This window comes from Lissotriton vulgaris, chromosome 2_1 (assembly GCF_964263255.1).
Source record: "Lissotriton vulgaris chromosome 2_1, aLisVul1.2, whole genome shotgun sequence".
NCBI lineage: Eukaryota > Metazoa > Chordata > Amphibia > Caudata > Salamandridae > Lissotriton > Lissotriton vulgaris.
Window position 1 is genome coordinate 1,950,054,423 of NC_141687.1, and position 13,282 is coordinate 1,950,067,704.

Genomic DNA, 13,282 nt, shown 5'->3' on the forward strand with positions numbered 1-13,282 from the left:
GTGTCACCTCTTTGTGTAGCATTATTTTGTCATGGGCAAGAGCTCGTCGTGATGGTAGGCAAGCTGATAAACACATTGAACATAAGGCTGGGCCACATTGGATACACAAGCATATAAAGAACATTGCTCCCACAAGTATACAGAGAATTGTCAACAGTTTCCAGCCCCAAGTTGCAATCATGGACCAGAACCATCCTGAAAGTGTCCAAGTCCCATTGTCCGGGTGTATCTCAGCAGCTATTTTATGCAGCTTGGAAATAGCATCATACACAGATGGAGAATTGTCAGGGACGTAAACGCAACAGCTGCTTCCGATAATTCTACATGCCCCCCCACGATCAGCCAAAACAACATCCAAAACCATTCGATTTTGGAGGGTGACAATTCTAGAAATCTGTAGTTCCTCGGTAATATTCCCCAGGGCAATAGCAGTGTCATTCGCAACAGCCTCGACAACGCGTGTCAGTCGTCTGATTTTCCGGCTGTTCAATGCAGCCCCCACAAAGGAGAATAGTCCCAGATTGAAATCCACATACTGTTGTAATGCAGTGTCCGTTTGATCAATGTCCTCTAGGGCAACAGTTCGTTTAACCCTGTTCAAAACAAAATCGTGGTACAGTGTGTAATCGTTGTGGTACATTGGAGGGGCAATGAACACAGGAGGTAGCACAAACGATACGTAGCACGTGCCCAACCACCCCACTGGAAGCTGATGGTACCCCTTCGTTCCACAGATAAAATATGTGTTTCGAGATGCAACAAATGAAATGCCATTCGGGCTATCAAACGTGAGAGTAATGTTACATTCACTTTTCCCCACTGCAATCGTGCCCTTGTTTCTAATACATAGATCGGCTTTTGTAGCAATGACATTTATGACATGAGCACTAGATACATTCACATTCCGCTGATTGCTATATACACGTGGAGCAGATACATTGTCAGGCCTGTACTCTTCCCATTCGAAACGTGTGCCCTCAGCCCGGGGAAACCCATCCTTGTCATGGGAACATACTTTATTCAAACGGAAAAGCACCCCCCCTTTAGTTGGCCATCTCAGAGTAAAGAGGAGGGTGTACCAGGCGTTGCATGACCCATTATGTGAAAACGGGAGTGGAATAAGTGGGGTGCCCCCTCTCTTCTGGTGCCCAGGCAACATTCCACACACCCAGCAGTTAGAGGTATTGGTCATATTATGCGTGTGGTGAAGAATCTGAATGAAGCTGTTATTTAAATACGTTTGGCGATGGCGCTCTTCATGGAATGGCAATGTAAAATGAAAATGTTCAGACGGTGCCGGGGTAGTCGGCAGCAAATGTTCACGTACAGGCACCACAAGTTCGACTACCCAGGCTATAACAGCTATCACCACAATAGTTAGAACAAAGAGAAAGGCACCCAATATTTTCTTATCACGAGATGCCGTTGATGCCATAGTTCAAGAAAGTTTGTGCAAAGTCTCAAGTGGCACAAATTGTTCACAAATTGTTCACAAATTGTCCCAGATACACGTGCGTGTATACCTAAAAAAGAAAAATGCGGTGCTGAACTCCGAGGTAGCCGTTGTTTTCTTCTCCGGGCCAAGACGGGTGTCGCTACTCTGGCAGAACTGATCCCCCCCCCTTGGAATTCCCGGTTTCCGTTTCACAAACCTGGAGCGGTAACCAACCAGTCAGTAAAAAAGGGAACAAAAATCTTCTTATCGTGGACGTAGATCGTAGCGCTCTCTTCCGGTAGCAGATTGGTCGGTCCGGGAAGGCTCCCTCCACTTCGGCCGACGTCACAGCTGGGCTCTTTTCTTTCTCCAAGATCTCCTTATAATCAGTCAACACAGCAGGAGTCACCAGATCCGGAGAGACACGGCGACAATGTGTCGAATGCACCCACCGCTTCCTGTTCGTCACTCGTACTGCGGTGCGGGTCGCCAGAAGGACCTGCTCGGGGCCCTTCCACCTGGGCTCCAAACTGCTTGCTCTTTCAAACGAACGGACCATTACATGGTCCCCAGGACGAAGATCGTGGCCCTCTCCAGTGGAGTTATCAGGGAGCGCTTCTCGAACCTGTTGATGAATAGAGAGCAAATCATTTGTTAATCGTGCCAAATAATCATTCATCATAACACAAGGCACATCATGTATTAATCGCGGCTTGGGCACCCCCCAGATATTCATAGGGCGGCCAAACACCACCTCATAGGGCGTAAGGCCAGTTCGTGAATGGGGTACTGATCTAAGAGAGAGCAGCGCTAGCGGCAAGGCATCTGGCCACTTCAACGATGTAGACGCCACAATTTTGGCCAGCTTAAGCTTCAACGTGGCATTGTACCACTCGACCAAACCTGCTGACTGAGGGTGGAATACAGCGTGGAACTTTTGCTGAATCCCTAACCCCTTCAGTACATATTCCACAATCTTCCCAACAAAATGAGGCCCATTATCGCTCCACAAAAATTTGCAAACTCCAAAGCGAGGAAAAAATTCCTTAAGCAACACCTTAGCTGTTGTCAAAGCCGTATTGTCTTTCGTGGGGTAGGCCTCAACCCATTTGCTAAAAGCACACACCACCACTAGGACGTACTTCAGGTTATTGCAGCGCTCGAGTTGGATGTAATCCATTTGAAGCACTTCAAACGGTGCAGAAGGTGGAACGAACCCTCCTTTCGGAGTATGGGTCCCCTTCCCAGGATTGTGTTGCAAACACACCAGGCAGGTCTGCACTACTCTCTTTGCGGTATTCGCAATCTCAGGATGTTCCCAAACTCGTGTTAAAAGACGAGTGATTGCAAGAGCTCCGACATGGGCCAGTCCATGTGTCATCTGGACCATCGCCTGTAAGTAAGCCGCAGGCAATTTCCACTTCTCCATGTCTTTGCTTCTCCAACAACCCTCGTCATCTAGTACCCCATCTGCTGCCCAAGCCGCAAGTTCATATTCTGTAGCTGATTTTTGAATATCCCGTATCTCTGCTCTAGCATCACTCCATCTCTCAGCCTGTGATTGCACCACGTACATAGGGGAGCTAGTTCGGGACATAGCCGTCTGCCTTGCTATGCTGTCTGCAAAGGCATTTCCTTGACCCACTTTATCCGTAATCTTTTTATGGGCACTGCACTTCACTATCGCTACTTTCTTAGGGCAAAGCAACGCATTTAGGAGATCACGCACTAGCTCTCCGTGCATAATGTGCTCCCCGTGTGATGTCAAAAACCCGCGTTCCCTCCAAAGAAGCCCGAAGTCATGGGCCACTCCAAAGGCGTACCGGCTGTCCGTGTATATTATCACACATAATCCGGCACTCAATTCGCAGGCTCTTGTTAAAGCTATCAGCTCTGCTGCCTGAGCCGATTTTTGTGGTATTCTAGCTGTTTCTACCACCGTCTTAAGAGTCGTGATCGCATATGCTGCGGAAGTCGTACCATCTGGCAGCCTTAAACACGATCCATCAACCCACAGTTCCCCATCCACATCAGGAAGTGGCACATCCTGTAAGTCAACACGACCCTTTGTCTGTTCCTCAGTCAGGAAAACACAGTCATGGTGTTTTTCTTCCTGACCCTCCTCGGCCGGATAGGGCAATAAAGTAGCAGGGTTCAAAGTAGCGCATCTTTTCAATGTTATGTGTGGCGCTAAGAGTGTCAGCTCATATCCTGTAAGTCGTGCACTCGTGAGGTATTGGGTCTTCGTTTGATTTAACAGGGCATCTACTGCGTGAGGGACTAACACCAGCAATTTGTGTGATAACACTATGCCTTCACTCTGTCGTATGGCTACTGCTGTTGCCGCTACCGCTCGAAAACACCCAGGCAACCCTCGTGCTACAGGATCCAAAATGGCAGAGAAGTATGCACATGGTCTCTGCTTATCCCCATGTAACTGCACTAACACTGACAACGCGCACCCATCATTCTCGTGCACGTACAATGTGAAAAGTTTCGTGTAGTCTGGTGTTCCTAACACGGGTGCAGAACAAAGGGCCTGCCTCAACTGTTCAAAAGCTTTCTGACATTCTTCTGTCCACTCAAGAGGCATCGGTGTAGTTTTGGACAGTAATGCTAGCAAAGGTTTTATGATATGCGAAAAACCCATGATCCATTGCCTACAAAAGGACGTCAACCCTATAAAGGCACGCACATCTCTCTGCGTGCGGGGGACTGGTGTATCTAAAATTGCTTGAATTCGATCAGATGTTAATGCCCGCCCCTCCTTAGACAACAGATGACCGAGGTAGGTCACCTGGGGTCTACAGTATTGAAGCTTTTTCTTGGAAACCTTGTGATTGTGTTGTGCCAAAAAGGAAAGTAATGCAAGCGTACTCTGTTCACATTGTGCATAGGAGTCGGCGGCAAGCAAAAGGTCATCCACATACTGGATGAGCGCAACGCCAGACTGCAATTTAAAAGAATCTAGTTGTCGTTTCAAAGCCTGGCTGTAGATGCTAGGGCTTTCAGTATAGCCTTGGGGAACACGACAAAATCTATACGATTTATTATTGAGCGTAAAACCAAACAGATATCTGCTATCTGGGTGGACAGGGATGGAAAAGAACGCATTCTTTAAGTCAATAACACTAAAAGTGGTGGCCGTCGGTGGAACCAAAGTAAGCAAAGTAGTGATATCAGACACCACCGGGTATTGGGGAATGACAATTTTATTTATCTCACGCAAATCAATAATAAATCGGTAGATCTTGCCATCTGAGTCTCTCTTAAGAATCGGTAGAATAGGGCTGTTACAAACATTATAAGGGACCTCCTCCACCACCCCTGCAGAAATCAAGTCCTGAACAATATGTGTCAGTGCAATTTCACCTTCTTTCGAAATCTTATACTGTGGCACTCGTGGTAGAGGGGCCCCCTCCTTAACAGTAATGCGTATTGGTGGAATGCGCATCTCTCCCACATCCGTATCTGATGTCGCCCACAACGTGTGCGGCAGAGAGGCCAAAGCAGGGATGTCTAGAATGGCATAAAATCTGTCAGGGCCAGGGCAATCATCAGGGTCAGGGTAGTTGTCGTTCAGAATAACCCGCACTCCCTCTGGAGCGCAGCGTATTGTTGCTCGGAAATATTTAAGCAAATCAATGCCCAGGATATTGTCTGGGGTATGGGGTGATAACAAAAATTGCCCAAAACTAAAGTATTTGTCAATGCATAGTGCAAGGGGCTTGGACAATGGGCTGGGGGAGGGTGTGCCATCAAACCCTACACACGTAATCATTTCGCCAGACAGGGGAGCCCTCGGAACCAAGTTTTTCGACAGAGCGCTACGAGTAGCTTCTGTGTCGACTAGAAATTGATCAGTAGAACCCAAAATACCCGCTGTTACATATGGACCTTGCTGATCTACCGGCACTTCAACTGATTCCTTACCCCATCCTACGCAATCCTATGCATGCACATAATCCTGATGTTCCACATTCTCTCCTTCCGAAATCTGATATTGATTCCGTCTATCAAACGTATTTCGTTCGTCCTGGCCACGGCCCCTCTCCTCAACATGCCTACGATCACCTCCGCCACCTCTCATTCCAGTATAACCTCCTCTTGACCTTCCACTTCCTCGACCACGCTGACTACGCTGCTCACGAAGTACCGGACAATCTTCGGCCCAATGCCCAAACTCCTTACAATAAGCACACTGATCCTCCGCAATGTCCGTACGACCATATGATGCATTTCCGCCACCTCGTCTACCTCTATCATTCCCTCTACCCTGTGTTCCCCGAACCTGCGCCAACATCACCTTCGTTTTCAATTCCTTCGCCTTTTTCTCTACACTTTCTTTAGCCTCCACCTCCTGCCGCTCATAATACTGAGCCATAGTTAACAAGGACGCAGGGGTCGCCGTGGCCCAGGAACTCTCACTCGACTTCAATCGCTTTGCAATCTCTGGTAGGAGATTAGCCACATACTTATCTACAAACAAATGCCGACCCGTATCGTCAGTTAAAGATTGACCACTGTAATCATGGAATGCCTCCTCGAAGCGTGTAAAGAAATCTGAGACCGTTTCATCGGGTTTCTGCTTGCACGACGTTAACATGGTCCAATCAATCTTTTTGGAGGGAACAAGCGTTTTCAATTTATCCAAAATAGCTGCCGGAAGGTCTAATATTAGCTGACAAGGCTTACATGCTGGTTCTCTATCTAAATCTGCAGCATTTATTTCTTTCCATGTCCCCCCCAAAATCGTTTCATCATTAGTTTTACGAATTTGCCTCCACATATCGGGTGGTAAAATTAGCCCAAAAAACAAATCTATATCTACAAGAGTCATCACACAAGACGATATAGCCCCCTCCACCCCTTCATAAAATGCCGCCGGATTCTTCCGAAGATCAGGTTAAGAATTTTTCAATGCCATGACATCTGCTCTATTCCATGGCGTATATACCCAATTATACACAAAATACCCTTTCGCATCCTTCGACAACTTATCATCATCCGTACCTTCCCCTTTTGGTGGAACATACAAAGGCGCAGCTTCACGCATAGGCATAACATGCAACGCAGAACTCTTATCTGAACCACGGAGAGAACACTCTTTAGCCTGCTCATTATTCTCCAATTCGGACTCCTTTTGCCTCCTTCTCCGTTCCTGTCGCAATTGGGTTGTCTCATCCCGCAGCTTGATCAATTGCTTGAACAGGTCGTCAACATATGAAAGATCAAAATCACCTTTTACCAAATTCTCACGATATACTGACAACGGTTTAGGTTCTAACGTATCGGAAAGTTCACGATATGCGTTCACAATTTCATCCGCCAAAGTAGACAGAAAATACATTAATTCAAGATCCGACCACCCTTTCTTTTCTATTAACAACTGCTCCTGAGTAACACAATGCTTATTCACTTTACGAGCCCAACTGCGTAAATGAGCGGACCTCTCCGCAGTAAACCTGAGAGCCGATACCCCCTTCTGGCTCAACTGATCATGTCCATCATCCTCGGAATCCGCAGCCGGAGCCGTTGGCGAAACGTACGGAGGCGGTGACCGATCTAACAAAGAAAAATCATCAATTTCGTTATTAAGGACAGGATAAAGCGGTCGGCGAATAGGAAACTGACCAGTTGTTTGCAAATTACGTTCCCGTTCCTCCCTTTCTTTCTTCTCCTGAGCCTCCTTTTCCTCAAGCTGTAAAGCCTTATCCCGAGCAGCCTTGCGCTGCTCTTTGTCCGCCAAGGCAACCTCACGCTTCATTCGTTCACGCGCCGCTTTCTCCCACATTCGCACACAATCAAACATGTTTTGTCTAGACCTGCATTGAAACATACATTGCTCTACAAATTGTATTTTACTCAAATCATACGACCCGTGTAGAGGCCATTGCAATTCGGGATCGGCCTTGGTGTATTTATGCCATAATTTACTGTACATAATAGGGGGAAGGCCAAGCTTTATGTACATGTCCCTATTTGGAGTTCCCTCTGGGGGAGCCGGCTGTGATTCCGCTAACCTAATTGAGGTACCTTCTCCCAGACAGCACATTCCTCGGAGTGTGCTGAAAACAGGCATGTTCAAAAAGTATCACGAAAGCGTGACACCAGACAAAATGGCACTTACAGTTCTCCACACGATTGTGCCGCTCAAAGGAAAAAAACAAAGTTAGAGAAACATCTCTACATGCCTGCCTATGTGAAGTGCACTACACATATAAGTTCAAAGATCACAAATTCACAATGTTAGCTAACTCAAATCAAAGTTCATAGAACTCGGCAAGCGTCCGAAGACTACCTCACCGATCACAAAGCACAGATTTTCAGTAAGCGTCCGAAGACTACCTTACCGAACACAAATCGTAGAACTTCAGTAAGCGTCCGAAGACTACCTTACCGAACACAAATCGTAGAACTTCAGTAAGCGTCCGAAGACTACCTTACCGAACACAAATCTTACCAAATACTCAAATGTCCAGGTTCCAACTGCCAAGGTCTTGTAAGCCAAATCAGCCAAACGGCACTTTCCCAGCGATGCAGACACTTCGAAGACTCAGTCGGAGACCGGCGCCACCTGGAAGGTCAGATCGGAAGGAAAGGAAAAAACACCGTGGCAGCCAAGACTCGGGTCACTCGTGGCAGCGCGCGCCCATGGCGGATTTCCAAGCCTTCGTCACGACCTCTCCTTCGGGCATCCGAGTCGCCGATGAGTCCCTTCGTGGTCGCCAATTGAAGTATTTCGGGGTTCCCAAGGCCTACACGCTCCAGAGATTACCCACTTACACACAAGAACTGTTGGCACGGAAACTGTAAAAGGCAAAGAACAAGTTTATTAAGACCCCATGGGGTGGTGGTACACTCAAACAGCACCCTTCGGTAATGCAAGAGGTATCACACCGTACTCCGGTGTGACCCCGTTTATATACAATTTTGGGGCAATAAAAGATAGGCGGCGGCACAAGTTAAGACACAGTTTTAAGGACATATATGGTCATGTTTTGGAATACTGCCAGCTCATTGGAGAGTTTCAAACCCACTGGTCAGTTAGCGGCACATTCCTGAAGGTTTACGGGTCAGTGGGAACTGCGCATGTGTGGCTTGACCGGTGCTAAAAATAGCCTGTTGCTGGGCAGACAAGAGTGGTCAGTGGAACGGACAAAGGACTAAAGGGCACGTCGGCCACGAGGCCGCTCATGGTCTAAGATGGCCGCTGCAACATTCAAAATGGCGTTATCGTATATAGCCAAGTTAAGGAGGACAACGTGTAGGTTCAGCTAATCGCTAATGCGAACGGGCCAATTACGACAAAAGGATCCACGAGTTGATCAAAGCCCCCACCCCATGAGATCCGATCAACCACATACATTCCGTGAATCGGCGGAATGCCCAGCTGCGCGACAATCATCACCTGTTGTGACCGGGGTGGGGACTTCAACTGTAAATGTGTGTGGGAACGGGCCAAAAGCGGGGATTCCGAGGATGTCCTTTCATACTTCAAAGCATTGCAAGAATGTGTGACATGCAATAAAGATCATAAACCTGTGTATAAGAGGCCAGGCCTCAGAGATGCGGTTAGAGCACCTCGAGAAGATACCCTGTTGTCTGATTTGATGTGTTCTGCTCCGTCGGAATAAAACTTCTGTTTCCTGCCTTCCAGTCTCCAGCGCCTGCCTCTTTGTTTGGTAACTTGAGTGGGTATAGAGGCGGTTAACGCCGGGCAACTCTGAAAAAGGTCATCGGCCCTACCTTTTTCCACACGAGGACTGGAGAAAGGAGGCATGCCCATGGAGGCAGCCTCCCAGATCAGCAGAGGTGATCCTTCTGCATACACCTCCGCAGTCCTGCAGGCAGCAGACAGAGAGAGCAGGCGCTTTGAATATGGATAAGGTAATCGCACACGAGGCACTTTGGCAGCCTAGAGAACAGGCACAGTGTCAGGGCGCCCCAGGAGAGCTGACCCAGATTTCACGTGGCATAGTCAGTGGTGCTCAGATGCTCAAGGGCACTGAACACCGCCAGGCACACCTACACTACATTTCTTGGCCCCATACAGACCCCAGTTCATCCTTAGCACTGCCAGTACTCCTTTATCACTCAACCCTGCCTGTCCCAGCCCTTCTGGATTATGTTACTGGTTCTGAATGCACCATAAACTGCAAGATTGAAAATGGGGGAGTGTCATCCAGCAGCAGATCAGCGAGTCACATGATTAATTGGGTGATAATGACCTGAAGGCCTATCTGTCCCCAACCTTAACACTCAGTGCGCCACTTTTTCGGTCCCTGATTTACCGAACTATTGTGTGTTCGAGCACCTGCCTGATGAACAGGTCCAACTCTCACTGGCTGTCGAATACACCTTCCTCCCTTCCATCGAAGGCCACGTGCGCCATATCACGGCAGAATGGGCGTGCAAGCTGCCAGTCACATGATCAGGTCTAGTCGTGCCTGCCCACGACCCATTGCAAAGGCCTAGGGAAGGATGGTGAGTTCCGGATACACTAGGCTGTTTTTAACGAGCACACAGTGTTCATTGCATCACTTCCGGCTCAGACTTGACTTCTTCTGGGGGACCTGGCAGGGAGAGATCGGACTCGTAAGAGGGTTCCACAGCACAGGAAGGGCTGCAGAAAAGACGTGCAAGGCATGTGCTTTTACAAGTGGGTAATATAATTACGGAGAGAAAGAGAAACATATCCTTTATTTTAAAATATCAAAATAGGACTATAGCCTTCAATTTTAGATTTTTTGGGGGGACAATTCGGGTGACACGGCCTTGGCAGCTATGGGTTAGTCCACTCCGCTTCCAGTAAAAACAATTGGGCTCACTTAAGCCACGTTAGAGCTAACGTTTAGCATGGGGCTCACTCTGTCACAACCAGTATGCATGTCCTACAGCCTCCTTCCTATGTCAATTTAAATAAATGTGGAAAAATACTAGCTGTTGCGTCGTCTTTTGCTTGTCGCAAAAATAAATGTGGATAAATACAGATAAAATGCCAAAAAAATAAATATGGATAAATACAGACGGAAATGGCAAAAACATAAATACCATAAAACCGGGAGCCCTAATCATAACACAAAGCAGGAGAAAACAAAGTAGTGATTAAATAGCTACTAGTACTCACCAAGCTCAGGGATCTCGACGCCAAGCAGGTCGAGCAGGTCTTGTTCCCGGTCCAGGATGTCGGACCACCAGTGCATCGCCTGGTTGTAGCTGCGCCGGACCTCAGACTCCGGATATATAGCCCAACACACCATACCCCATAGCTGGCGATGCTCCCGGAGCCAGTACCCGGTACCGGACCTGCCGCCTGCTGCGACAGTCTTGGGGAGGTGGCGCTGGACAAAGAAAACCAGTGCGGCCCCCTCCACCGCGCTAAAGATCTCCCTGGGACTAACTGTCTTCCCCCTTAACTACCCGCAAGGGAGCCGGCTATAGGGTGCGGGACCCTTCCCCTTCAGGTTTTTGCCGGCACCCTTTGCCATGGTCCTGGACAGTTAAAGGAAAATAAAATAGGAAAGAATAGGGAAAAAGTAAATAAAAGAAAAGAAAGTTAAAAAAGTAGTTTTAAAGTAGCCAAAAGTAGAAAAAACACAAAATATAGATGTACAAAAATAAAGAGATAGATAATGAGTAAAAAAGATTTTTAAAAAGTTCAAACAAAGGATTACAAAGATTAAAGGAGGATTTAAAAAGCATGCCCAGAACCATAGCAATGAATGAAAAACAAGATGGCCGCGCCCATTGCGACCACATGGGTAAGTTTGCGCAATATTTCCCCCGCGAACACGCAAAAACGGACGCAAACACGCAATTGTGCCCCACACGTAGGAAATGCACAACGCGAGCATGCAACTAGCGCCCGGAAACGGAAATACGCAACGCGAACACTGAAAACAGAATGGCCACGCCCATGTACAACCGCATGGGTAACTTCGCGGTAGCCGCGCTGAAATAAAACCCTGCGAACACGCAAAAATAAAATAATCCGCAAATTCTCTCAAATCCGCTGATTTTGCAGACCGTGAATTCGCTTCCGGGCGAGTTCACGTACCGTGAATTCGCAAAATTCGCCCATACTTAATTTTCACCCTAAGTGCGAAGGGTATGCCCAGGCATGAATCCCTTGCTCACTACACCCCTGGAGTCAAGCTATCCTGGCTGATGAGGGCTGAAAGCTCGAAACCGGTCCTAGGATTCTTGATTCCAGTCCAGGGAAGACATGGCCTGACAGTTCGGTCTGGACTGTTCCCATGAGGCACAGGGTCAAGACTGATTTGCATATAGCTATGTCTGAACTGGGGTAGCGTGGTGGGCAAAATAATGATGGTTTAAACCCAGATCTGTGACTGGGGATGAATGTTTGACAATGTTTAACATTCCGTCCATCATCTTTTTGTGTTGCATGGACTGCAACCAATCCCAGAACATGTCACTGCCCTTTGATATCTGGGTGGGTGTTAGACTTTGCTTTTTCAGCGGGTTCACCCTCAGACTTTTTGCTTTTTGGCCTCCTGCTTTTAACCTTGTTTTTCTTGGTCTTAGGACTCTGGACACTTTACCACTGCTCTCCATGTAAATTGTGTTTATGGATTGGTGTTTCCATGATTATCTTATTTGATTTACTACTAAGTCCCTAGTACAGTGCACTGTGTGTGCCTAGGACCTGTAAATCAAATGCTGCTAGTGGGCCTGCAGCACTGCTTGTACCACCCAGACAGGCAGCCTTTCCAAGGTGTCTCAGGCCTGCTACTGCAGTGTCTCATTGCACTCCCTTGCCAGGCCCTAACCTTTCCTTTTTACACATGTAAGACACACCTCAGGTAGACACAAAGTACCACTGTGGGATGTGCACAATGGATGTGAAAGGTGGGCAATGTACTGATGTGTTGTACATGTTCTGATACTGAAATACTGTGCATTTCATTTTCACTGTTGAAAGGCTATCTCTCCTATAGGTTAACATGGGGCTGCTTTGTAAACACTTTTACAAATGTAGATGGCCAAGGGGAGCTGATAGAAAATTGAAATTTGGTATGCCTGAAATCAGGATGTAAAAATGCATCGTTTAGTAATGTTGATTTTTATCTGGTGTGTTTGAAAACACCACTTTTAGAAAGTGGGTATTTCCTTGACTAACTACCTATATGCCTCTGCCTTTTGTGTATTTCCTATCTGGGTTTTAAAGTGGCAGGGGCTAATTTGTGCATTCACAACAGACTGACACCGGGGGGGAGTGGGATGAGGTTTGTCCTGCCTTTCCTGGGTGGCTCGTAGATGGGCTGAATAGACCTGGCTGCATTTAGAGTAGTGGGAGGAGTTGTTGCTTGCATCTGTATGGACTTTGGCTGCCTCTCACAAAGTTGTCTCCACCTTCTGTGGTGACCATGGCCTGAGCCAGGCTGTACTGGATTATGTGTGCCAAAGGAACTTTGTTTGTACCAACTTCAAAGCAAAATGTACTATAAATATTTGAGCCCTGAATCCAGAACTTTAGATTACTGCCGGACTGAGGAACCTGCCAGGAAGAAGAGCTAGAAGAGCTGTGAGAAGAGACTACAACTTTGCTGTGTGCTTTGCTTGGTTGGCTTGCATTTGCTGCTTATGTCTTGGGTAAGAGAAACACTGGACTATACTTTCTGTGTTCTAAGTATCTCAAAGAGCTTTGTGTAGAGCTAGCCTCTCAGGGAAATCAAAGACCTCAACTCCTTCTTGGTACAGGCTTCTCTGTGCCGACTTCAAGAACCAACGCCTACCAATACCACTCCTCTGAAGCTCACAGCAAGGTCAGATGCCTTACATCTCCAAATTCACCAATTTACGGGTCTCCCCGGGAATGGA